The sequence below is a fragment of the Poecile atricapillus genome, chromosome 30, assembly GCF_030490865.1.
Source record: "Poecile atricapillus isolate bPoeAtr1 chromosome 30, bPoeAtr1.hap1, whole genome shotgun sequence".
NCBI lineage: Eukaryota > Metazoa > Chordata > Aves > Passeriformes > Paridae > Poecile > Poecile atricapillus.
This window is the reverse complement of record NC_081278.1, coordinates 1,835,456-1,861,087: the sequence shown is the minus strand read 5'-3', so window position 1 is coordinate 1,861,087 and position 25,632 is coordinate 1,835,456. Positions and strand designations below refer to the sequence as shown.

At 51.3% G+C, this 25,632-nt stretch overlaps 1 pseudogene; it reads left to right on the top strand.

Moving 5' to 3' along the window:
- Window positions 1-25,632, top strand: part of LOC131589807 (uncharacterized) — a 583,542-nt pseudogene that overhangs the window by 237,340 nt on the left and 320,570 nt on the right.

Here is a 25,632-nt window from a genome sequence, read left to right as displayed (position 1 = left end):
TCAGCTGTAGCAGTAATCACTGTAACAACCTTATCAATATTGCTTCATTAATATTGCTTGATTAGCTTTATCAATATTGCATCATGAGAGTTAGCTCATCCTTGTACGAACATGCACAAATCTTATCTCTGGGTGGGTATCTTAGAGACCCCAAGTGTCAGTTCCCTTTACCATAAACATTTCAGCTTGCTAGACCATCCCTAATACCAGACATTCTTGCAGCCTCTTTCTACATGATTTTAAGAAACATTTTTCATAAACATTTAACCCCATAGTAACACGGCGGTGACTGCTGTGGAGTCACAGAAAGGGGAACACTGGGGCTGTCACTGCTGTGGTGTCACAGAGAGTGGAACACTGAGGCTGTCACTGTTGTGCTGCCTCAGAGAGGGGAACACTGGGGCTGTCACAGCTATGGTGTCACAGAGAAGGGAACACGGGCTGTCACTGCTGTGGCGTCACAGAGAGTGGAACACTGGGGCTGTCACTGCTGTGGTGTCACAGAGAGGAGAACACTGGGGCTGTCACGGCTGTGGTGTCTCAGAGGGGGGAACACTGAGGGTGTTGCTGCTGCGGGGTGTGATAGATTGACATTTAAGAAAAAAAGACAAACAGCTAAAGATATTAAGGCTGCTGGAGGCTGATGGGAGTTTTTTCTCCTGGCCTATAACTGGTCATTTATGAGGATTGACAGTAGTTTTGACCATTGAAAAGTGATATCAACCTGTGAACATCACCCTTTAAAACTTAAGCCTGGGAATTTCTCTTTCTCTTTGGTTTCTGGGTTTTGAAGAGGTAACAGGGCTCCGGTTCAGCCTCCTCCCCCCCCAGGCCAGACAAGGCCGCAGGGGGAGAGGGGCTGGCCAGAGTTCTGCAGTTCCTGACGAGGGATGTAGACTGTGAAGTGACCTCAGAGCCCCTTCCCAGAGGGAAGTACTCCCATCTGTCCTACTGGTCTGGCCTTAATGTAAATATTTGGGTTCATCAAAGGGTCATTGCTAAACAAAACCTTGGTTTGGCCTGCTGACATTGCTGGTCAGGCGGTGTCTCAGGAGATGCTCTTGATGGTTCCCTCTTTTCCTGGGCATGGCACTGGAGGAGGTCCAGGCCCAGGTGATGCCACTGAAGAAAATGTGCCCTCATCCCAGGGACGCTCAACACGGACTCCCCCAGCCCCTTGGGGCCCCGCCGCTCGTAACAGCAGCCCCTGCCTGGCTCCTGCCTGCCCATACCGTGGTCAGCCCTGCCTCCTTCTGGACATGGAGCCCAGCCAGGGCTGGTGCTGTGTGGGCTTTGCTGGTGGTACCAGCTGGACACTGGAGTGAGAGCTCCATCTCTTTATTGGAACAGAAGAGCTGTGCTGGGCCCTGCCCTGGCAGGGGGGACCCACCTTCAGTCCAGGCCACAGAGCAGGGCGGGTCCCTTCAGGGACACAGGGCCTTGCTTTGGGTGGTGGCAGCATCTGCACAGCAGCAAGCTGGTAATGCAGCTGTGACAGGGACATCACGTATGGGCATGGAGATGTGAAATGTGTGGTACAGGTGTCCCTGAGGGAGGTGTTTGGCTGGACTTGTGAAGCTGCAGAGGGGAACCTGTTGAGAGAAGAGTTGGCTGAGGCCCCAGCTGCAGCTGGCACACAGGGACTCTCTTGCACACTGGGAGATTCTCACTGTGCTCAAAGTTTCCCTCTGAAGACTAAGAGGTGAGTTTGGATGGGCTTAGCAACTGGTCTGCAGGCCAAACAATTGAGGTAGCAAAAGAAGAAATTGAGAAAATACAAGTTTATCCATAGTAAGGATGAAAACAAGGCCATTAGCATGGAAACCAATAAAAAGGGACATAAAGCAGTATTTGCTCTTATGTAATACGTGCCTTAGAGGCAGCATACATGCCTTAATCATCTCTTGTCAACTCTTGACAATTTATTGGTGATGTCAATTGCTTTGTACCAATAAAATACATTAAGCCATTGCTTTGCCCAATGAATATAATGAGCTGTTTTGATGTAACTAATGACTTAGGATCATGCTTTCTTAAGTGAATAAAAGTTGACAACACTTTGTAATGAAGAAGAAGCCATTGTAGTCTCTGCACAAGTGTGTGTTGTATGTCTGTCTCAAGTGACAGGTGAGAAATTCAAAAACGCCTGTGAAAAATCCTAAACTACTATGGAAATTTAGAAGAAACATTTGTGGATTACTTTCTAAAAAAAAAAAAAAATAAAAATTCTAAATGTTCCTAAGAACTTCTTACTTCTAAAAATGAAAAACAAAGATAACATAGTGGTCCATGCCTGGCTGCTACTGGCAGAGCAAGAAGCTGATAATGCAGCTTTGGTGGGGACAACAGACACTGACTTGGAGATGCAGGAAGACAGGTGTAGTTCTCCCTGATTGAAGCCTTTGGCCAGTCTTCTGAAGATGCAGAGGTGCTCCTGTGGAGAAAGGAGGCGGCTGTTGCGCCCAGCTTCCACTGGAACACAGGGACCCTCCTGCACAGCAGGACCCAGAGCTGCCAAGGCTCCCCAGCATGGCTGGAGCTGCTGGCACACCTTGGCCCAGCTGGACAGCTGCCCGTCAAGGCCCCGGTGGACAGGGGATGGCTCTGGGCAGGGTCCCTGCACTCTGCTTTTCAAAGGCAATCTTAGCACCACTCTCTCTCCTGCCCACCTTGCTTTGCCTCTGCCTGGAGCTCCTGGGGCTGCTCCTGGCCATGAATAATAATCACTGCTCATTCTGTCAGGAAAGGGACATTGAGAAGTTGTCTCCAGCATGCACCATGATCTTCACAATGTGATTGACTGGAACTTCCAGTCAATCTGTATCTCAATGCCAGTCTGGATGGGAGTACAGACCAGAAGGGTTTTCATGGTGTGCTGGGCTCCCCATCCTGTTTAGGGAACGAGGCACTGCAAGGAGGTCCTCAGTGGCAGAGAAGCCACTGCCTGAGATGTAACCCCGGGTGCCTCCTGTGGCTCAGGGAGCGGCTGTGGCTGTAAATGTGTGTTTGTCTGCAGCACAGAGCCAGGGCTTAGTGAGGCCCTTGCGGTGCCTCGGGCACTGCTTGGCAGCCCCATCGGACCCAGGGCCTCAGCCCTTCCCTGTCGGGGCTGACCTGGCCTGGCCCAGCCACGGGACGGGCCCAACAAGGGCGCGGCGGGTCCAGAGGCCTGGCCTGGCCCTGGTCCCCAAGGGATGGGCTCCATTCGCCTGCCTGACACGCAGGCTGGCCCGAGGCTTTGCAGGAAGATTCCTGCCAGCTTTGCACAATCTCCACTGAGAGTATCCCTTTGCTGTGCTGAGAAGACTAACAAACCCCTCTAGTTTAACCCTACTGCACACCTCATGAGGGATCTCTGCAAACCTTGGCAGAGACCCCAAAATATCCATTGTTCCTCACAGGGAATCTGTGCACATCTTTTGAGAGACCCCAAAATAACCTCGTGTGCCTCACAAAAGAATCCGGCCCCTGGTCCAATTTAGGAAGGACTTGGCTCCTCTGCAGACCTTGATGGCAACCACTAAATGGTCACATAAATCATGAGGAACTCAAGCCCCCTGCCAGTCTTACAGCGTTCTCCAGTCACCTGTAGCCATAGAAGTGACCCCAATTCCCCTAAGAATTTCAAGAGGAAACCCCAGCCACATGCACCACTTACAAAAGACCCAAACACGTGCCTGTCTTACTGGAAAACACAACACCCTGCCCGTGTGCCTCACGATGGACCCCAATCATCTGGCAGCCTTACAGGGGTCCCCCATCACCCACATGCCATAGAAAAGCCAGGTGTGCCATTAACTCTAGCCAACAGTATGTTCCATGACAGAAACCTCTCCAATGCCTTTCTGGGAATTGGGAACACTTGTTGTGGTGCCAGCTGCATCTGTGGGAGCCATGGGCAGCGTGAGTCTGTGCTGTGCTCCACTGCTGAGCTGGCAGCATGGTGGGTATGTCCAGGATATTCCCTGTTTTCCCCAAGTCTGGGGCCTGCAGGTACCTTGCCGCCCCTTGGCATAGGCTGTGCTGCCCAACAAAGCCCAGAAGACTGAGAGGAGAGCCTGAGGGCAGCAGGAAGAAGCCCCTGCTCTAGAACTGAGGGAGTTCTTCCAGAAGCAAAGATTGTGAATTTAAGCGATTTCCACTGTCCTCAAAGTTTACCTCTGAAGACTAAGCAGTGAGCTTGTCAATAATCCCAGAAAATATCCAGAAAAATATTTCATGCAATTTTTTTGGACTAGGTCCAAATCTCCAGTGGGAAAAGATCCTCCCCAGTATGCTGGGTGTCTTGGGGTGTCTTAGTTCTTCCTAGAGTAAACATTAACAATTAAACGCAATTTCATGTTTTATTGAAGAAATGGAAAAAATGTTCCAGAATTCTAAAACTACTTTGAAGAACATGTTACTAGTCTGGAAAAAGAGAAGAAACATTTGGGGACTTCTTTCTACCAAAACAAAATTTAAATATTTCTAATAATTTTTAATTTCTAAAAATGGAAAACAAAGATATGCCCCATGCCCACTGCTGCCTGCCCATCCAAGGCTGTGGCCAGCCAAGCAGCTGCACCAGTGCTGGTGGTACCAGCCAGACCCCAGAGCAGAAGCCCAAAGGTGTTGCTCAAGCCCTTCCCTGGCAGGAGGGTCCCACATTCAGGCCTGGCCAGGCACCAGGGCCAGCATTTTCAGGGACAGAGGGTCCTGTTCTGGGTGGTGACGGCAAAGCAATAAGCTGATAATACAGCTGTGGCGGGGACAACGGACACTGGCTTGAAGACGGAGGAAGACAGGTGCAGGTCTCCCAGACTAACATGTTTGTCAGGACTTGTGAAGCTGCAGAGGCACTCCTGTTGAGAGAAGAGGCGGCTGAGGCCCGCAGCTGCCACTGGCACACAGGGACCCTCCTGCACAGCAGGACCCAGAGCGGCCAAGGCTCCCCAGCATGGCTGGAGCTGCTGGCACACCTTGGCCCAGCTGGACAGCTGCCCCTCAAGGCCCCAGCGAGGAGGGGATGGCTCTGGGTCAGGTCCCTAGCAGGAGTGGGCCCCAGAGCATGTCTGCCTTTCAAGGGCAATATTGTCCCCACTCTTTCTCCTGCCCACCTTGCTTTGCCTCTGCCTGCTGCTCCTGGGGCTGCTCTTGGCCAGGCAGCCTCAGTGAGAGCCAGCACTGGCTGCAGCCTGAGTGGGTTCCCCAGGAAAAGACCCCGCAATTAAGAGGCCAGTGGAAGCCCTGGGCAGCAGCAGAAATCTCAGCAGAGTTATCTGGACAACCACTGACTACCCACAAGTCCACAGCAGCCTCACTGAGAATGTTTGCTATCTACAGTAGGGTTTCAAAAGAAGCTGTTTGAGGGAACGATGAATGAAATACTCACCGTTTTGTCTTCCAGACATACCAGATTCCAACACAGCATAAAATGAAGAAAAGCACCAAAACAAGCCGGCCTGCCATTAATCCTAGCCAACAGAGTGTTCCCTGACAGCAACCTCTTGCGATGCCCTTCTGGGAATCGGGAACTTGTGTTGTGCCGGCTGCATCTGCAGAAGCAATGGACAGCGTGAGCCCGTGCTGTCCTGCACTGCTGAGCTGGCAGCACGGTGGGTACCTCCAGGATATTCCCTGTTTCCCCCAGAGCTGGGGCCTGCAGGCACCTTGCCAGCCCTTGGCACAGGCTCTGCCACCCAATAAAACCCAGAAAGGTGAGAGGAGAACTTGGGGACAGCGCAGCTGCTTGGGCAGTGGCCCCTTCCAGGGACATGGGCCAAACCCATCCCTGAGCAGCCACTGCCACCCCTGACCCTCCCTGCTCTGTGACAGCTCCCCCAACCCAAGGGGACAGAGCCAGGACCTGTCAGGAGCCAGTGCAGCCCCTGCCCAGTTGGCAGCCAGGGCTGGCTGTGGCCCTGGGCTCGTGGCAGGGCTCCCACTCGGGGCTGCTCCTGTGTCTTGGGCCTCTGGATGCTTAGGGCCAGCTCCAGGAGCAGCTGCTGGGGGAGAGATGTTGGTGCACAAGTCTAGATTCCCATGGGCTGGGAATGAGCTCCAGAGGCCTGGAAGCCGCAGCACCTCCAGCTTTGGCTGCTGCTGGGCCATGCAGGCCCTGAGGGAAGAGCGGCTGCCACACAACCCTGTCGAGGGAGAGCCCAGCACAGAAATTACCTCCTGTGTCTGGGCCTGGCATCTCCTCCTTTCCTGCATCAGGAGCTCGCACAGAGCCCTTCCTTCCTCTAGCATATGCCATCATCTGCACAAGCATCTGCTCCAGCACTTGAGAAAGGAAAAGGGAGAGCTGGATAAGATAGAACTGTTCGCCATTAGGGGAGGTGGTATCTTCAGGAGGCAATACTTGTCAAAGTCATGGATAAGGGTCAGGAAAATACCCAGGTTACTGGGGCTGGGCCAGGGCCCTCCCTCCTCCAAACAGCCCCTACACCTGATCTACCCCAAGACCAGGAAATTTCAGGGGATCTCAGGGTGTGCATGGCCCATGCTGCAGTTTGGGCTCCCTGCCTGCTGATGCCAAATGCCTTCCTGCAGAGGCTGGGGAGAAGCTGCAGCCAAGCCAGGTGGGGAAACAGCCCAGCAGGGCATGAAAGCAGCAGCAGGGCAGCAAGGCTGCCATGGATCCCTTCCTGCTGTGCCAGGCACAGCATGTCCAGATATGCAGAGAAAGCCCCCGGCTGCTGAGTGTCAGGAGAAGGCTGAGGGACATGGACCCACCACGGCGTCTCTCCAGATCACTCAGCATCTTGTCCAGAAGTTGGGATGCCTCCAGGGATTTCTTGTCTTCTATGTCTTGGCTCTTCCATCTAGGAGGACCTTAATGGAAAGTAGTTCCATTTCTCCTTCAGACCAGAGTGGCAGTGAGTGCACCTGGGTTCCTGGTGCCCTCCAAGGCACTCCCTCTTCTCTGCCTTCCATTCAGGAGCATGGGCAGAGGAACCACGTGCCTGCAGTGTCCCCACACTGGGATGGAAGGAGCCCCTTGCATGGCAGTCAGGGGAGAAAAGACTCCCTGGAGCTGCCAGCAGCTCTGAACTGAGCCCCAGGCAGGGCCAGGGCTAGGCAGCAGCAATGGGAGCAGCTCGGTCTCCCTGGGGCTGGCAAAGGAACCATGCAAGGCACAGCCCTGGGACTCAGCCCTGGGCCCAGCCCCTTCCTCTCTGCTCTTCTCCGTGGCTGCACAGAGCACATGGAAGGAGACACTGGCATTGCACATGGCAAGAGATTGACAGCTAAATGCTCTTTCCTCCCATTGACAGCAATGCTATAGGACCACACAGGGCTCCAGAAGGGAGTGGGGCGATGTTTCCAGAATCCATCAACCTTCAGACTCTTAAGTGAAGTGGCACGTGAGTAAGTCCTTGCCACATTGACACTGATTATTCTGTGCGGAAATGTACATTGAGAACTTGCCTCCAGCGTTCTCCATGGGTCTCAAACCGTCATGTCCCAGGGCTTTCAGATTCTCCATGTCATGATCCCAATCTAGAAGGGAGCACAGATCAGAACCATTCCACAGTGTGGTAGGATCCCCTTCTGCCTTAGGGAACTGGGCACTGCAAGGGGTTTGGGTAAGGCCGTGGGAGCCAGATGTCAATGGACATGGCCAAAGCTTCAGAGGGGCCTGGGGAGCTCTGGGCTGGCTCTGGTCACTCTCCACCCTCTTTGCAGGCCCTGTGCAACATCCCTGGAGAGGCAGCAGGACCAGCCCAGGGCCCCTGGGCACTCTCTCTCTCCCACAGAGGAAACCCTCCGTAAAGTCCTGGGGAAAACCATCCCCAACGCTTCCCAGGGAGAAGGGAGCTCTGTCCCACAAAAGGGAAGCCAGGTCATGGGCTCACCTGCTCGCCGTGCTCGCCACGGAGCAGCCTGGGCAGCCCTGTCAGGCAGGGCCACTGCCAGGAGGAGCAGGAGGAAGAGGCGCAGAGCAAAGGCCGTGGTGCCTTGCCCACTGCCAGTCCTGCAGCTCTTGCTGCCACCACTGTCCTGACACCGCTGTCCCAATGTCAGCACCGCTGCTGCTGCTGCCGCTGCTGCCGCAACAGTCGTGGTTAAGGACTGACTGCTCGGTCCTTGTGGTGCTGTGCAACCACGGGGCTCTGGGACCTCTGTGACCTCAGAGCCTGCTGTGACCTCAGCCTGCTGTCACCCCAGAGAGTGCTGTGACCTCATGGCCAGGGTGGAATTGTGTAGGGAGTGGGATCTGCCTCCTTCACTAGGGAGCTCATCCTGCCCAGCAGCTCTGTCCAAGGGCTATGGCACCGTCCCAGCCCAGCTGATTTCAGAGTCTGGGGGATGAAGGGATGGAGAGCAGCCCTGCTGAGAAGGACTTGTGGCTGCTGCAAGGAGAGAGGCTGGACACAAGCCAGCCATGTGCCTCCAAAGGAGGGTGCCCAGCAGCTTGAAGGAGGTGATTCCACCACCCCTCTGCTCTGGTGTGAGCGCACTTGGAGCACTGCATCCGCCTCTGGGTGTCCAACACAGGAAGGACATGGTCCTGTTGGAGTTGGTCCAGAGGAGGGATAAAATGCTCTGAGGGCTGGAGCTCCTCTGCTTTGGAGACAGGCTGGGATAGCTGGGGGTGTTCAGCCTGGAAGAGAGAAGACTCCACGGAGACCTGATTGCTCCCTTTCAGTACTTTAAGGGGGCTTGTAAAAAAAATGGGACCAAATTTTTAGTAGGGCCTGTTGTGACAAGACTGAGGGGGAATGTTATCAATCTAAAAGATGGGAGATTCAGACTAGACATAAGAAAGATGCTTTTTACACTGTGGATTTTGAAACCCTGGCACAGGTTGTCTGAAGAGGTAGGCATTCATCCCTGCTGACATTCAAGCTCCTGCTTTGAGCAACCTGACCTAAAGGTGTCCCTGCTCACTGCAGGGCATTGCACTAGATGGCCTTTAAATGTCACCTCCAAACCAAGCCATTCTGTGCTCCTGTGCACCATCAAAGCAGTGCTGGAATAATGCTGGGGTGATGATGCTGGCACCTGTGTTTTGGTAGTTGTGCCATTTAGCTGTTGGCCAAGAGAGGATTGATGGGCTGCACAGTGAAGTCTGCAAAGAACAGTGTGCTCAAGGAGAAACAGGAGAGGAACATGGCTTCCAGTTCAGATAAATGCCAGCATTTTGCTGCCCATTCCTTTTTAAGAAATAAAGGAATGTTCTGAAGATCCCTTCAATGTGGGTGCACCATTGGCTGTATCAGTACTTGTGTTCTGTAAAACAGCTAAGTTGTTACAGCTTTTTGCCCCATTTATCACTGGATAAAATCCAAATACTGCACTGCTCCATGTCTACTTTCTTCCAAGTAAAGGCAGATTTTGTTCATTCTTGAGTGGAACATATTCATCTGTTGACAAGCAAATTCTTCTTGCCATTCACACAATGTTGATTTGCTCTAATCAGATTGTAATTAAGATCTACCACTCATTGTAATTAAGACTGATGGATTCTGAGGCAAAGTGTTGCATAATTTTCCCTGGAGAGAGTTTTTCTCTAATTCAATGACATATGAAGACAGGTGTAGCCTACCATACTTGTGGCATTAGCCTCCCACTCTGTCCTTTCCTCTCACCCAAGGGGAGGATCAAGGTCTGCAGGTCTCATCTGTGCACAGAAGGAGTTAATATCTCACCCAGACCTGCAGATGGTCATGATGGTTTCTGCCGGGCAGTGGCCGAAGCAGTCATGGTGATGGATTTCAGGCAGCGCTGGGGCTGTGCCAAGATCTCAGGGGGCCCGGCCAGAACAGTTGTGGCTGTTCTGCCCACATGGCTGGTCCCAGGCCCCTGCTCCCTTCAATTTCAGCTGCGGGCCCATGGCTTCCCCTCCCTGTGCCCAGCAGCCGCTGGGGCCGTGCGGGCCGTGGTGAAGGGGGCCTGGCGGAGCCCGGCTCGGTGCAGGCCAGGGTGGAGCAGGGCCGGCCTGACCAGCACCCAGTTAACTCTTCACAGATGGAAACAACAGAGAGCTTTCCTCGGCTTAACTGTCTTTCAAATGTGGATTTCACAGAGGCAGACCCAGCTTCCAATTGGTTTAATAAGGTGTCAATTCTCAGAGCCAGCCAGCTATTGGTTTTGCTAAGCACAGAGGAAGCTCTTAGCAGCCCCCTCCTAGAAAAATCATTTGCATGGGTGGCTTCTTCCCTCCTCAACAAATATCAACTAATATAAAACCACCACAGACATTCAGGGTGGAATAGAAAGCAATTTTGAAGCAACTGTATTAAAGCAAAATCAGTTATTAAGCACAGATTTATGTCACTCTCCCAGACCACTGGAGAGGCACAGTGACTCCACCACCTCCCCTCTGGCCAGCCCATTCCAATTCCCAATCAACCTTTCTGGGAAGAACTCCTTCCTATTGCCCAGCCTAAACCTGCCCTGGTGCAGCTTAAGGCTCTGTCTCCTTGTCCTGCCCTCCAGCAGATCCACATTCGCAGCCAGCTTGGTGTCATCTGCAATTTGTGAGTGCTGGACTCGACCCCTCAGCCAAATCCTCAGTGAAGATATTAAACAGGACTGGGCCCAGCACAGATCCCTGGGGACACCACCAGGGACTGGAAACCAGCTGGATGCAGCACCATCCCCACCACTCTCTGGGCCTGGCCTCCAGCCAGTTCTGAAGCCAGCAAAGAGTGCTCCTGTCCAATCCGTGGGCTGCAGCTTTTCCAGGGAATGCTGTGGCTCTCCGTGTCCAAGGCCTTGCTGAAGTCCAACTAGACACATCCAGAGCCTTTCCTGCACCCACCAGGTGGGTCAGCTGGTTGTAAAAGGAGATCAGGTTGGTCAGGCAGGATCTGCCCCTCCTAAAGCCACGCTGGCTGGGTCTGACCCCTGGGCCATCCTGGAGGTGCCGTGTGATGGCACTCAAGGGGATCTGTTCCAAAACTTCACCAGGCACTGAGCTCAGGCTGACAGGCCTGGAGTTTCCCAGAGCCTCCTGCCAGCCCTTCTTGGGGATGGGCTCACACTGGCCCCTCCAGTCCTCTGGGACCTCCCCAGTGAGCCAGGACTGAGGAGGAGAAATGATGGAGAGCAGCTTGGGGAGCTCATCCACCAGCTCCTCCATCCCCCTAGGATGGATCCCATCCGATCCCATCCACCTGTGAGCATCTGAGTGGCTCAGCAGGTCTCTGACTGCTTCCTCCTGGATTACAGGGGGCTGTTGTGCTCCCTGTCCTCACCTACCAGCTCAGGAGAACACTTGTCCTGAGGAAAACCTGTCTTGATGTTGAAAACTGAGGCAAAGAAGGTGTTGAGTACCTCAGCCTTTTCCTCGTCTTTGTTAACCACATCCACCCCAATAAGGAATGGAGGTTGTCCGTAGCCTTCCTTTTGCCATTAATGTATATGTATAAACATATTTATTATCCTTCACAGAAGCAGCCAGGTTAAGCTCTAATTGAGCTTTCACCTCTCTTCTTTTCTTTCTGCATGACCTAATGACATCCTTAAACATTTCCTGAGTTGCCTGTCCCTCTGTCCAAAGGTGATGCACCCTCATCTTTTCCTTGAGTTCCTCCAAAATCTCCCTGCCCAGCCAAGCTAGTGATTTTCCTCACTAACTCATTTTTTGTCACAGAGGGATAGGCTGTTCCTGCTCCTTCAAGATTTTTTTCTTGAAGTGTGTCCATCCTTCCTGGAATCCTTTTAAAAGGCTGTTCAAAATCAGTATCTGATTTGGTAGTCCTCAAATCTGTATCCTTAATTGGCTGAAGTCCATTCTTCTTAAGTCCAGTGTAGAAGTTTTGTTGATGCCCCTCCTTCTTTCACAGAATATTTCAAAACTCAATGATTTCATGGCCACTGTACCCCAGGCAGCCTCCAACCCCCACATCCCCCAGAAGCCCTTCTCTGTTTGTGAACAGCAGGAGACACAGCTTTCCTTGGCAGTGGCAAGAGAAGGAAACCTCCCCAAAGTGCAGCCTGGCAGGTTCAGCCTGGAGGGGAGGAGAAAGAAAAGTCCCTGCCAGGGTAGAATTTTGGTGCAGGAGGTGTCCCAGCGTGAGACTGGACCATGCCATGGCTGAGTGTGCCAGGAGCCGGCAGTCAGTGGGGCCCAGGGATGCTCCAAGGGACTTGGGAGTTTTGCTTCTGACTCCTTGAGCAGCTTCTTCAACCTTCTCTCAGTGCCTGAGGGTCCTGAACTCAGCCCCAAATCCACCCTGGGGTTCATTAAAATACAGAAAGCCTCAGGGGCTCTTTCTCTTCATTCTGTTGTCTTCAAGTCCAAGGCTTGTGCAGCTGCTTGGAGTCAGTTTGGAGTTCTGTTAAGGAGGAAGATTTGAAAATCCACTATGTTTTTTATTTTATTTAAATCAAGGATGTATTTTTTTATTTTCTGGTTGAGAGAAGAGGTGACAGAAGCATTCCCCAAGTGATCCTGATGCTGAATGTCTCCTTAGGAGGTCTGGTCAGGGAGAAGAATGAGCCCCTTGTGGGCTGCCCCTGTTTGGACAACCTGTTCCTCACCCTGAGCCTCACCATATCTGACATGGCCCACCTGGGACTGACATCCCAAAACATTGAAAACATTTATCAATTTTTCTTTATCAATAAATCTAATAAATTAATAAAAATAAAATTTTATTTTTTATAATAATATTATCCTGTATTTTTAAAACTTAATTTTAATATTTATATAAAATAATTGATACATTTTTAGCAACTAAAAACATTATCCATCTTTGCTTCTAAGTACCACAATTCCCTTCATTAATTAATTGACCACTATTTCTCCCTCTTTATTTATTGCTAATTAGTCCTATTTTTAGTCCGTTAATCATCTTTTTTTATCATTTTCTCAGAAAGGGTAAAAGGGACCACGTTGGGGCCCATGGAAACTTTTCTGGGGAATATTTGGGGCAGTTTTGGGTCTGGGGAGGGAATTTAGAGAGAATTTGGGGGTTCTGGAGGACACTTGGGGTGGGCACTTGGAGGGGCACTTAGGGATTCTGTGAGACAATTCGGGGTCCGGGACAATTGGGGGTCAGGGACGTGAATCTCGGGGCCCTCCGGGGTCCTGGCAGGCACTTGGGGGGCTGTAATGAGGATCGCTGGGCAGCGGGGCATGATGGGAGTTGTAGGCGTCGGTATAATACGGTTTAATGGGGCCCCGGAGAATCACGGGAGTTGTAGACGCAGCTCCAATGGGTTCCGGTGGGGCGCAGGGCATGACGGGAGATGGAGTCATGGCTGGAGTAGCGCTCTATGAGCGCCGCGGAGCATGATGGGAGCTGTAGTCCCAAACGTGGCTCGGAAGGCGCGTTTGGCGGTGCGGAAGACACTTTTACAACACTTTTGCGTCCGAACCGTGGCTGCAGGTCCTCGGGGAGAATGTATACGGCTCGGGAGCACTTGGGGGGAACCTGGGGAGCTCTAACCGGGCTCTTTAGGGCTGGGGGCACGGCAGGAGGTTTGGGCGTGGAACCGTGTTCTGGGATGATGGGAGATGAATTCCCAGCAGTGGCTGGAAGGGGCATCTGTGGGGTCGGGAGCATTCAGGGATCCGGGAACGCTTTGGGGGGTCCCGAACGGGCGCTGAGGGGGCACTCGGGGATCCTGGAGGGTTTGGGGGAGACTTATGGGACATATGGGGGGCGATACTGGGGTTCTGGGGAGTGCAGGGCATATTCCCAGTCCCTCACAACCTGGTCTCAATTGCCCCCTGCAGCCTCCTACTCACTGCCAGGACGATCCCAGTATGATATCCCAGTATGATCCATATCCCAGGATGATGTCAGTATACAGACAGTGCAATCTCAGCCACTGCCAGGATGATCCCAGTACAAACCAGTCTCTCCCAGTGCTGCCACTCCTGGGATTCCCCAGCCCTCTCTGTGTTCCCCCCTCCCACATCTCCCCAGAGGAGCCCCAAGGGCTGGCGGTCCCCAGCCAGGGTCCCCAGCCAGCCCCAGTTTGGATCTGCAGCCCCCAGTTTTCCCAGTTTCCCTCTCCTTTTCCCCGGGCCGGGTTCCCTCCATCCCCAGTGGGTGGGAGCAGCGGAGAGCCCCGCACTGCCCATCCCGACCTGTCCTGGCTCCATCCCCGCTCCTGCCATGGGCTGTGAGGGGTTTGGGAATGGGGCACCGAGGATGTCGCTACTCCTGGGGGAGGAGGAGGAGGGACAAATGAGGATCAGGGAAAGGAGAAGGAACCACAAGGTTGAGCACTCCCTGAATTCATAGCCCCCCACCTGTGGGATCATCACCCACCATCCCACAGGTGATCGGGGAGCAGGAGCTTTGCCTGGATATCCTGGGGGGTCCCTGGGTTGGATTTATTTGGGGGGGGATGTTTGGAGAATGTGGAACTCCAAAGCTGAGTGGAAAATCCTACTTGGGGGGACATTGGGGGCTCCCACCATCCCTAAGTGGGAAGATGGAAACAGGAGGAACTTTTCAGATTCCTGGCACGCCCAGCAGCTGGGGAGGGCAGGGACTGAGCAGACAGGTGATCACCAGTACAAGCGTGACTCCCAGCAGCTGGGACGGGGGGGAACCCTTGAACCCCAAACAGGAGAGACTAGAGATGGGGAAATCCTGGGAGGCATTTTCAGGGCTGAATCTTGGTGTTTTTTGGAGGTTTTATGGACCCCAGATATCTGGTGACTTCTAGAGATGAGCTTTGACAGAGGGACCTGCAAACTCAATGTCCTCATCCCTTGTATTTCCCCAAACCAGGATTTCCCATTCCCAAACCTGGGCTGGATGGAGAAGAAGGCTGCAAGGAAGAGGAAGATGCCCTGGGACACCCAGGCAGGTGAGGAGGAAGTCAGTGCCCCTTTCCCCCTTTCTCCTGCTCCATCTCCCAGACCAGCCTGGCCCCCAGCTGCAGGACAACCCCGCTGCCGACGCCATCCTGCCGAGGACGCACTGGGGGGATCTCCTTCCCCTTCCCTCTGGCACAGAGGCAAATCCCATCCACTCCTTGTCCTTCCTCCCCCAGACAAGGAGCTGAGGATGGAGACGAGGGAGGACAAATCCCCGCAGCAGAATCTTGTCGAAGAGGCTGATTTGAGCAGCTCCACAGCGCAGGAATCCAATGGGGAGGAAAAGCCTCGGAGATCCTGCAGGAGGAGGGGCTCCAAACCCATCTCAGGATGCTCTGAGGAGGAAAGACCCACCCTGTGCAGGGAAGGCGGACAGAGATCCAGCCAGGGCTCTGAGCTGGTCCATGAGCAGCTTCACAAAGGGCAGAAGCGCTACAAGTGCTTGGAGTGTGGGAAGAGCTTCAGCCAGAGCAACAGCCTGATCAGTCACCAGATGATCCACACTGGGGAATGGCCCTACGAGTGTGGGGAATGTGGGAAGGGCTTCAGCTGTAACTCCAAACTCATCATCCACCAGCGCATCCACACTGGGGAGAGGCCCTACGAGTGTTCTGATTGTGGGAAGAGTTTTCGGATCAGCTCCCATCTCCTCAGGCACCAGCGGATTCACACGGATGAGAGGCCCTTCCGCTGCCCTGACTGTGGGGAGGGCTTCAAGCACAATTCCACCCTCACCATTCACCGGCACATCCACACTGAGGAGAGGCCCTATGAGTGTGGGGAATGTGGGAAGAGCTTCAGCCAGAGCTCCCACCTGATCCACCACCAGAGGACCCACTCGGGGGAATGTCCCTATGAATGTGAGGAATGTGGGAAGAGCTTCAGCCGGAGGTCCCAACTGATCATCCATCAGATGATCCACACTGGGGAGAGGCCCTACGAGTGTCCAGAATGTGGGAAGAGGTTTCAGACCAGCTTCCAGTTCCTCAGGCACCAGCAGATTCACACAGAGGAGAGGCCCTTCCGCTGCCCCGACTGTGGGGAGCGCTTCAAGCAAAACTCTCACCTCATCACCCACCAGCGCATCCACACTGGGGAGAAGCCCTACAAGTGTGAGGAATGTGGGAAGGGGTTCAGCCAGAGCTCCAGCCTCCGTACCCACGAACGCATCCACACCGGGGAGAGGCCCTATGAGTGTCCCCAGTGTGGGAAGAACTTCTCAGACAGCTCTCACTTGACCAAACACAAACGGAGGCACCACTAAGGGAAGCCCTGCGAGTGCTCCAAGTGCAGGAAGAGCTTCGTGCGCTGCTCCAACTCCATCCCCCATCAGTGGACCCACGTTGGGCAGAGCCCTGATGGCCCACGTTCCCTGTGATCTGTGTTGGGAAGACACTGGGCTGGTGGTCATTTTGGTTTCGTTCCAATTATCTTTTGATTCATCTTCATCCCTTCGAAACAGACTAAATTGGGGTAAAAATCAACAAATTAATGGCATCTAATTAATCAATGGCATCTAAAGCCTCACATTTTACTAGTGCTTCAAGAGAGTCTGGGAATCAGGGTGCTACTTGAGAGTATTTGGGGGTTGTGGGGTATTTGGTGTAGTTGTCTCCATTTCTTGGCACTCAAAGAGATGAGGGGCTTCAATCTGTCACCTCAAGACCTCTCAGTGCCTCTGAATGCTACTCAGTCCCACCCCAAAATTATTCAATTCCACCCACCCCTCTGGCTATGATGCCCTTAGTTTTAGCTTTCATATTTTTCATTTTCTGTACTGCCTAGGTTTGTAGTTTTGAACTTCATTTAATTGTTACTGTCAGAAAAAATTAATCCACAAACACCAGAGGTTTATATCCAAAGAGGAGACAGAGGAGTCCTTTTAATTTATTCAAATATAGGGAGAGGCCATGGGGCATTCCCCTGGGATCTCTCTAATTTTTGGAGGGCGCAGCCTCCCTTTTATCCTAATTCCCAGCCGTATGTCCCTTCTCCCTTTCCCCATAGGCTGAGGGATTTGAGAGGTACAGACTTCCTGGTATGCATGATACCTGAGATACCATCCCTCCTCCCCCCAGTGCATAATCTCCTTCTTAGTTCTTAGCCCTTGTGGAATTTTATGGTGTTTCCCCAGTGTCTCTTTCATCTTTCAGTTGAATCCATCCCATTGTTTCTGTTATCTCTCAGTGATAGTTTCATTTTATCAGCAGACTCACAGTTTGTTTGTAAAGACAAGTGTCACTCTGATAGTATAAGGTTTTAAAATCTTAGAAAATTCAGGGACTTAGAAAGAAAGTTAGGTTTGGCGAGCCCGGGAAAAGTTGGCCCTGGGAAATGTTAGGCGTTGTACTTGCTAAAGATCATGTCAAACTGCACCTGTGTAATCGATATATGATAAATGATACAATTGTTAGATGTGATTAGATATAATTATTGGTTAAAGAACATGAGGAACAATGTTAGGGGGTTGAGGGGGATCACAAGAAATCCATGCTTGGGTAAAAACAATGCATACAATAGAACAATGTAAGTTTAATAATTAATATGTAAGTTATATAACGATAGAGTATAAAAATACGTTGAACTCAAAACCAAGTCAGGTCAGATTTGGGTATGCGTACCCCTGACACCCAGATCTCTTATTAAAGCACCTTCATATAATCATTCTGTGATTATGTGTGTTCCTGAACGCTAACATTTTGGCGACCCCAGATGGGACCTTGTGAGTGCTGCTGAGCGAACTCGTGACCCAATCACACTCCAGCCAGCACCGAGGGATTCTCGGGGACCCCATCAGCTGCGACTGTCTCTGCTGCTCACAATTTCCCCAGGAGAGAAAGGTAAGGTGCTTTACTTTGGTTTGGGTGCCTGCCAGTAAGACACAGTGAAAGCTGTGCGTGGTTGGGCTAAAGGAATTCCCATTGGTATTGCCCAGGCACCGTCCGTCAGACGACTGCGAAAGCGTTGCAGGTTCAGCAGTTGTGGTGTATTGTTGTTGTAACATGGAGAAGATTACAAGGGTTTTGGGCAGCAATGCTCCCACACTGGGTACTTCTCCTTTGGGGTGCTTATTAGCACATTGGAAACAAAGTAACTTTGGGGAAGAATTACATAAGACTGAGTTAATTTCAGCGAGATCTCCCACAGCAATAGACCCCAGCGACCCCATCTCCTCTGTTGGTAGCTATAACCCCCTCTTCTCTCTTTCTTTACTTTGTTTTCTTTATCTCTCCCTCTCTCTCCCTCTCCTCTCTCACATAACCCTTGTTGGCACTAAAATAAAGGTACATTATTGTTGTTGTGATTTCAACTGAAATCCCTTGTGTCCTTTTTTGCACTCTGAGTTCAAATGAACTTCTCGCAACTCCCACTCACGTTAGCGAATCATGACATTTAAACTGGAGTCACGGACAGGATTTCTGACAGACAGAAAGAGCTGCAGGTTTGTTGTGCAGTCTGTATTAGGGGAAAGACGTTTTGCTCCAGTTGCAGCTAGCCCAACACTCTCAAAAGAGTGAGCGGTGTCTAGAAAGCAAGGGGTGCGACTTGAATTTCCTGCAAACTGCACACGCCGAGGTGAAAAGCACCCCACACTCACTTGAGGGCTCTGTCTGCAGAATTTCGCGAAAGATCTCTTAGTGCAAAAGGGTGGGACTGGTTTTGTTGTTGTGTGTATGAACTTTGACTGCTTGGTGTAGCAAAGAGACAACCAGAATTTTAAACTGAAAGAGTGCCTCCCAAGCAGATTTGTTCTTTTTACCCATACAGGGAAGCAAAAAGTTGTGTGTGTGTGTGTGTGTGTATAATTTAAGTTTATACCTCCCTGTATTGGTTTTTCCCTTTGTAAAAATGACTGAAAACGGCAGTGCAGAAGTTAAAGCTGCATTTTATGCATGTTATGCTTTGTTAGCAAAACACAGTGCCAGACCTCCAGGAGGGAAAAGTTGGTGCTTAATAATTGGTGTAATTTGGAAAATGTGATTGATAGAGTATGTTTTTTTTACAACATGAAACAGAATTTAAACTGGGCAAAAATAAAACTATACTCTGCTCAGTTTTGGGAGCTTGTCTTACAGCAGCTATAGAAACTCGCTTTAAGTGAAGAAGTGAGGAAAGAAGTATAATAGACTCCCTCTAAAACCTAGTTAAAATTTTGCAAGAACAATCGGATGAAGAAAGGAGTAAGGTCAATCTGTTGTGAGTAGCCCTCCATGATAAATATTCAAAAAATGCTGACTTGCTAAAAGAAACAAGAGAGGGAAACCCCTCTCATTAATCAAATTTACCCTCCAAAGGAGCTAACTTGGATAAAATTGTGGGGAACAATGGTGTCCTAGTTTGAAACGTCTAATTAAAACAGAATATAATTATATCAGTGATAAGGATCTTGATCTGCATATAACCATGAAAAAGAAAAAAAAAAATAAAGAAAGAAAAAAGAAAAAAAGGGAGTACAGGCGTCTGCCTCACAAGTCAGAGACAGAATACATATTCCGAGTGTCTCTCACTGAAGGAGATCAAATTCGATTGAGAGAACGGGAATCCAGTGGGTACTGGGGACATGGAATCTTCTTAACAGCAGGAAACAGACGTAACCCATGGTCCCTAACTCAGCACACAGCTTATTGGGCAGAGGGGCTTCACTCCTTGGAAAGGGGGGGACCCTATAGCTATAGTGAGTACCCCCAACCAACTACTGGAAAACATTCACAAAGCTGCCTGCTCACAAATGATACACAAAAGAAAATTAATTGTTGGTTATGAATCACCAATGTTGTTACCTGTGAAAACTGAAATGATGACCTCTTGAATTCAAGGCCTTCCAGAATCACTTAAACCTACAGCAATTTTTCTCAAAAAACCCCCCCAAAACCCATAGCAGCTATAACCCCTGTGGGTAGACTAGATAGATTTCTTGGAAATCCGACTGATCGACCGGGTTCCACTGATCCTGGCTTTACTCCCTTCACCACCCCCTCTCAGCTGACAGGTTCACAACTGCGTTCTCCTGCTAGGAAACATAAAATTTGGACATGGAGCAAAGTTGCTAAAGAGCTAATTAATTACTGTAGAAATTATGAACCTGTAAAAATCCCAGAAGAAAAATCAGAGAAAGCAAAGGGTGTTAGATACATTGGTTCTCTTAATGAAAACCCAGAAAAGAGAAAAATCTCTAACCACCAGTACTGGTGGTCACTAAGGATAAAGAAGAGGGTCCCCAGAAACATAATGGATGACTTATCACTTAAAAGTAATTTCTAATTGGCACTGTCCCAAGTTCATTGTATCCAATGCCCCACTGTATAACCCAGTACACCTCCACAGGCTCTGGGCTGTGAGCCAAAGCAGTCTCCTTCTCAGCTTCTGGGAGTGGAGCCCAAACAGCCTCAGGATCAGGGAAACTGGTAACTCTGTGTCTTGGTTCTAGAAGACAGGTGTCTGCTAGGGAGAGCAGGAGCCTCCCTTGGGATGAAAGAATGTAAACCCCCTCCCTCCGAATTATTATAATTTTGAAATCAAGGGGCTTTCAGGCAGAGATCTGGGCATAGGAATAACAGTTCTTTACTAGTATAACCAGGAAACAAACAAACAATAACTACAGCAATAACAAGAACACAGAACCAGGGACCCCGGGACAGCCTTCTTGGCTGAGACGGGATGGAGGAGAGGCTTTGTTTTCACAAACCCCCTTGGGCAGTCAGTCCCGGTGCTCCTGCAGGGCTCCGAGGAAACAGTCGGCTGGGACAGCAGGGATGAGCTGAGATCCTGGGCTGGTGGATGAGGTGGATCAGCAGCTCTGCGGAGGTGCCTGGCATTGCCACACGTCCCGGCAGGACAGGGGGTGCAAGGCCAACCAACGAAGAGGGAAGAAGGAGAAGAAGCAGCAGCTCCGTCTGGGTGATGGCGAAATTCCCTTCTCTCCACCGCAGCAGCTCCGTGACCCGGAGACGAATGTGTTTCCCCAAAGCCGAAGAAAGCCAGCCAAAAACTGTCCCCACCCTCCTTTCCTGCCCCCTTCCCCCCAGCCAAAAACTGTCCCCACCCTCCTTTCCTGCCCCCTTCCCCCCCTGGGCCTGGCCACTCTTTGTCCTTTATCAATCACCCACTAAATACCCACAGTTAGGTTGTCATTTTTACCCATTAGCAGCTAATGGGTAAAAATTCCACGGGCAGGCCAGAACAACAAAACAAAACAAAAAAAACCACCTAACCCTCAACATGATTCCACCCATGGCTGCTGCTGGGTCCAGAGATTTGGTGAGATAAAGCTGAGCCAGAGCTTCAGCATCTCTCCCATAGTCACAGAATCACAGAATGCCTTGGCTTGGAAGAGACCTTAAAGTTCATCTCATTCCACCCTCTGCCATGGGCAGGGACACCTTCCACTATCCCAGGCTGCTCCAAGCCCCATCCAACCTGGCCTTGGACACTTCCAGGGATCCAGGGGCAGCCACAGATTCTCTGGGCAAGTTCTGATCTCTGCCCAGGTGAGCAGGGACAGGAGCCGAGGGAATGGCTGGAGCTGGGCCAGGGCAGGGCTGGGCTGGAGATCAGCAAAAGCTTCTTCCCCCACAGGGGGCTGGGGCACTGCCCAGGCTCCCCAGGGAATGGGCACGGCCCCGAGGCTGCCGCAGCTCCAGGAGCCTTTGGACAGTGCTGCCAGGGATGCACAGGCTGCGATTGTTGGGGTGTCTATGCAGGGCTGGGGCTGGACTCAATGATCCCAATGGGTCCCTCCCAGCTCAGCCCCTTGTGCAATTCTCACCCTTTGGCTCAGCCTTTGTGTCCCCTCGAGGCGCTGTCAGAGCTGATGGGGTGGGGCAGGAGTGGGGCAGCCCCAGTGTTCCCCTGGCAGTGACACCAGAGCTGTGGCAGCCCCAGTGTTCCCCTGGCAGTGACACCACAGCCGGGGCAGCCCCAGTGTTCCCCTGGCAGTGACACCAGAGCTGTGGCAGTGCCAGTGTTCCCCTGGAAGTGACACCACAGCCTAGGCAGCCCCAGCATTCCCCTGGCAATGACACCACAGCCAGGGCAGCCCCAGCATTCCCCTGGCAGTGACACCAGAGCTGTGGCAGCCCCAGCGTTCCCCTGGCAGTGACACCACAGCCAGGGCAGCCCCAGCGTTCCCCTGGCAGTGACACCACAGCTGTGGCAGCCCGTGTTCCCCTGGCAGTGACACCACAGCCGGGGCAGCCCCAGTGTTCCCCTGGCAGTGACACCACAGCCGGGGCAGCCCCAGCGTTCTCTCCCTGGAGATGCTCCAAGGGAAGCATCCAGAGCCGCGTCCAGTCAGCAGAACTGAGCGGCCACTGAGCACCCCCGGCCTGGGCTGTTGTGGATTCCTCTGCAGACAGCTCAGGGAAGGTCCCCTTGGCCACCTGCACAGTGCCACAGACAAGTGTCACACACAGTTACAGAGCTCTGCCCAGAGCTGCCAGCAGGAATCAATTAAAAAAAAAATTAAAAAATTAAAACCACAAAAAAAACAAGAAAAAGAGGACTCCTCCCAGCAGATCCTTTCCATCCTTCAGTTTTCACATCTGCATGTGCACAAGACCTGGGGCTGCAAAAAATGAGGCTATATTGGCACATTTGCAGGAAAAGCAGGTTTAGGACAGGTTATCAGCAGAACTGTTCTCAGCTGGGTGAAAAAGACCCCTTTGGCAGCTGCAGGGCCATTGAAAATGCACACCCTCAGGCCATGGGGGAGAAAAGGGCTCTGAATTCCCCTCCCTTCACACACAAACCCTGCTCCCAAGCTGCTCCCCACACAGGATTCTACTGGAAGACTGTGGAAAGCTGAGAGTTGACTCTGGCTTCTCCATGTTCCGTGTCCTAAAGTGCCTGGGAGAAGAAATTTAGGGTCAACTCCACTGGCACAATCCCTCCTGGCCCAGGGCACAGCGCCAGGAAGGTCTTTGCTCCTCCCTCGGCCCTCCCTGAGGAGGATGGCAGGGCTTGCAGGTTTATGGCATTTGTCCTTGCTGCCCCTCATGTCCCACTACCCCACAAAGAGCCCCGAGCCACCCGTGAGGGACAGGCCCTGCTGTGCCAGGCCTGGGCTCAGGGCTTGGCCTTTCTGCTTCCTCCAACCCAGCCAGGGCTTGCTCAGCATTGCAGTTCCCTGTGCTGTGCCCCAAGTTCGCTCGGCCCCTGCTGGAAAGGGACTTGAGGTACCTCGCTCCCCTCGGGCAGTGCATGGGAGAAAACAACAAACTTCCCAGGAGGGGGGAAACAAACTTTTACTTGCAAAACTTAGAGAATGAAGTACTTGGGAAATCATAAAGTGACATGGAATTACAGTAAAGCACTTCACAGAGCACTGACTAATCAAACTCTAACCTGTCCAACTTCAAGTTATACAGATTTGGAGAAAAGGAATTCAAGAGAAGAGAGAGGGACAGAGATCCACAGTCAGCCTTGGATCCAGCGCCACCTCAGCTGCTGTGAGCTCCAGGGCTGTGGCACATGTCAGTGTCTGTAAGAGACGCTTTCGGGGTGTGGACGTTCTGGGACACAGCAGAGACCTCTATAATCAAGTTAGATGTTAGTAGTTTATTTCAGGGCATGGGGGAGAGAGAGAACCTGCTAGGAACCAGCAGACAAAGCTCAAAGCAGGCTCAGAGGGAACAATACAAAAGGGAGTAAAATATGAGTACATGAGTTCTAGATTTAAGATAGCTAAGAAAGAGAGTAACAGAACAGAAGTGAGAGAGCTGGGAAAAGAGCATAAAGAAGTAAAAAGAGCAGGAAAAAGAGTGTAGAAAAAGTGAGGCAAGAGAGACAAGAGAGCGTAGCAAGAGTGAAGCAAGAGAGACCAAGAGCAAGCAAGAGAGCATAGCAAGAGAGCGAGCTCTCCTTTACAATTGCTTATATAACCTATACATTGAATATTTTATTCCTTCACTAACCAATCTTTCTAAGTATGCAAATACAGTAACATTTGTGTGTGACCTATAAAAATCACTGCTTTTGCATATTTTTAGTTATCTCAGGGTCCTTCAGACCTTTCCTTATAAGGCTGGGAAGAGGGGTCTTAGCTTAGTTTTATTGGGGGAAAGAATGTGTTCTGGCATACCAGACCAGCTTCTTTGAATTATTCAAACTGTTCTTTTATTTGTATTTCTTCCTTAGCCTCTCTGGCTAAGGAGTCATATTTATAATTTCTTTCTAATTCTACCTTCCCAACAAGTGTCACACCCGTGTCACAGCGTCACCTGCTGTGGTTCCTCTCCCAGGTGGGGTTTTTGGGGTGCCAGGGGCTTGGCAGCCACTTTGGGGCTGGAGCAGAGGCTGCAGTGCCTGGGCTGGGGCAGTGACTGCACCACCCATGCAGAACTTGTTCTGCCCCCCAAACACACACTGGAGATATCTGAGGCCATTCATCATTTCTCTGCTCTCCAGCACCAAGGCAACGCACTCTGGCTGCAGCTCTGAGCTCATGCCTATGGCAACTACCCCTGACAATGGGGCTCCATGGAGCTGCTCTCAGGAACCCCCCAAGAGCTGGGAAATGACCCAAAACTGCCTCAGAAATGTGGGATACCCCAAAATCTCTTCAGGAATGTGGAATATCCAAAAACTCACTCAATAATGGACACGCCCTCCCTTCATCATTCCCAAACTTTGGCTGTCTCATTGCAGGCCCCACCCCACATCCCCAATCCCAACCCCAACCCATCCCATCCCTGCTGGTCATCAAGACCCCCTTCCCAAGCCCGATTTCCCCCATTTCACACCTCCCAAACTCCATCACATCCATCCTGCCCCACCCAATGCCCATGTCACACCCCCGATCTGCATCCCACTTCACCCAATCCCCTTCCAACCCCATTCCACCTGATGCCTTCAGAAGGCTGACCTAGAACAGAGGCTAGACAGAGTTAAGAATAAAGTTTATTAAAAGGCCTTAAAGAATACACCTTGGGCAGTACAAGAGCCTGCCCAGGGCTACACCCAAAATGGACCAAAAATGGTCAAAAAAACCCAAACAAACCAACTCATCACGAGGTCTCACATTTTTAGAAGTTTAGGTCCATCTGGATATTTGGGTTCATGGTCCAATTATAGCTTCAGATGATGAAGTCCTGTCCTTCATGTTTTCTCTCTTCAGTCCACCCTTGTTTATGCTTTTGAGCCTGAAACTTGTAATGATTGTCCTTGGTATCAAGCTAGAAAAGGAATTGTTTTGTCTACCTACTCTGTGAAGAGAGCTCAGTAACAAAACAGGAAGTTCCAAAATACAAACCTAGACAGTGCAAAATATGAAAGATATGGAAGCTAAAATTTAAGGCATCACACCCTGAGGGGTTGTGGAATCCAATAGTTTTCAGTGGCACTGTGCAGTTTTCAGTGGCATTGAGTGGTTTTGAGGTGAGAGATAAAACTCTCGTTGCTTTGAGTGCCAAAAAATGGAGAAAACTCCACCAAATAGCTCCACAACCCCCAAGTATTTCCCTGAATACCAGATTACCTTGAAGCACTAGTAAAGTGTGAGGCTCTAGATGCCTTTGATGAATTTGTAGACTTTTACCCCAATTTTGTGTGTTTTAAAGGGATGAAGATGAATCAAAAGATAATCGGAACAAAACAAAAGGACCACCAGCCCAGTGTCTTCCCAACACAGATCACTGGGAACGTGGGTCATCAGGGTTCTGCCCAATGTGGGTCCTCTGATGGGGGATGGAGTTGGGGCAGCACACAAAGCTCTTCCTGCACTTGGGGCACTCGCAGGGCTTCCCTTACTGGTGCCTCTGTTGGTGTCTGATCAAGTTACAGCTCTGGGTGAAGCTCTTCCCACACTGGGGGCACTTGTAGAGCTTCTCCCCGGTGTGGCTGCGCCGGTGGGTGATGAG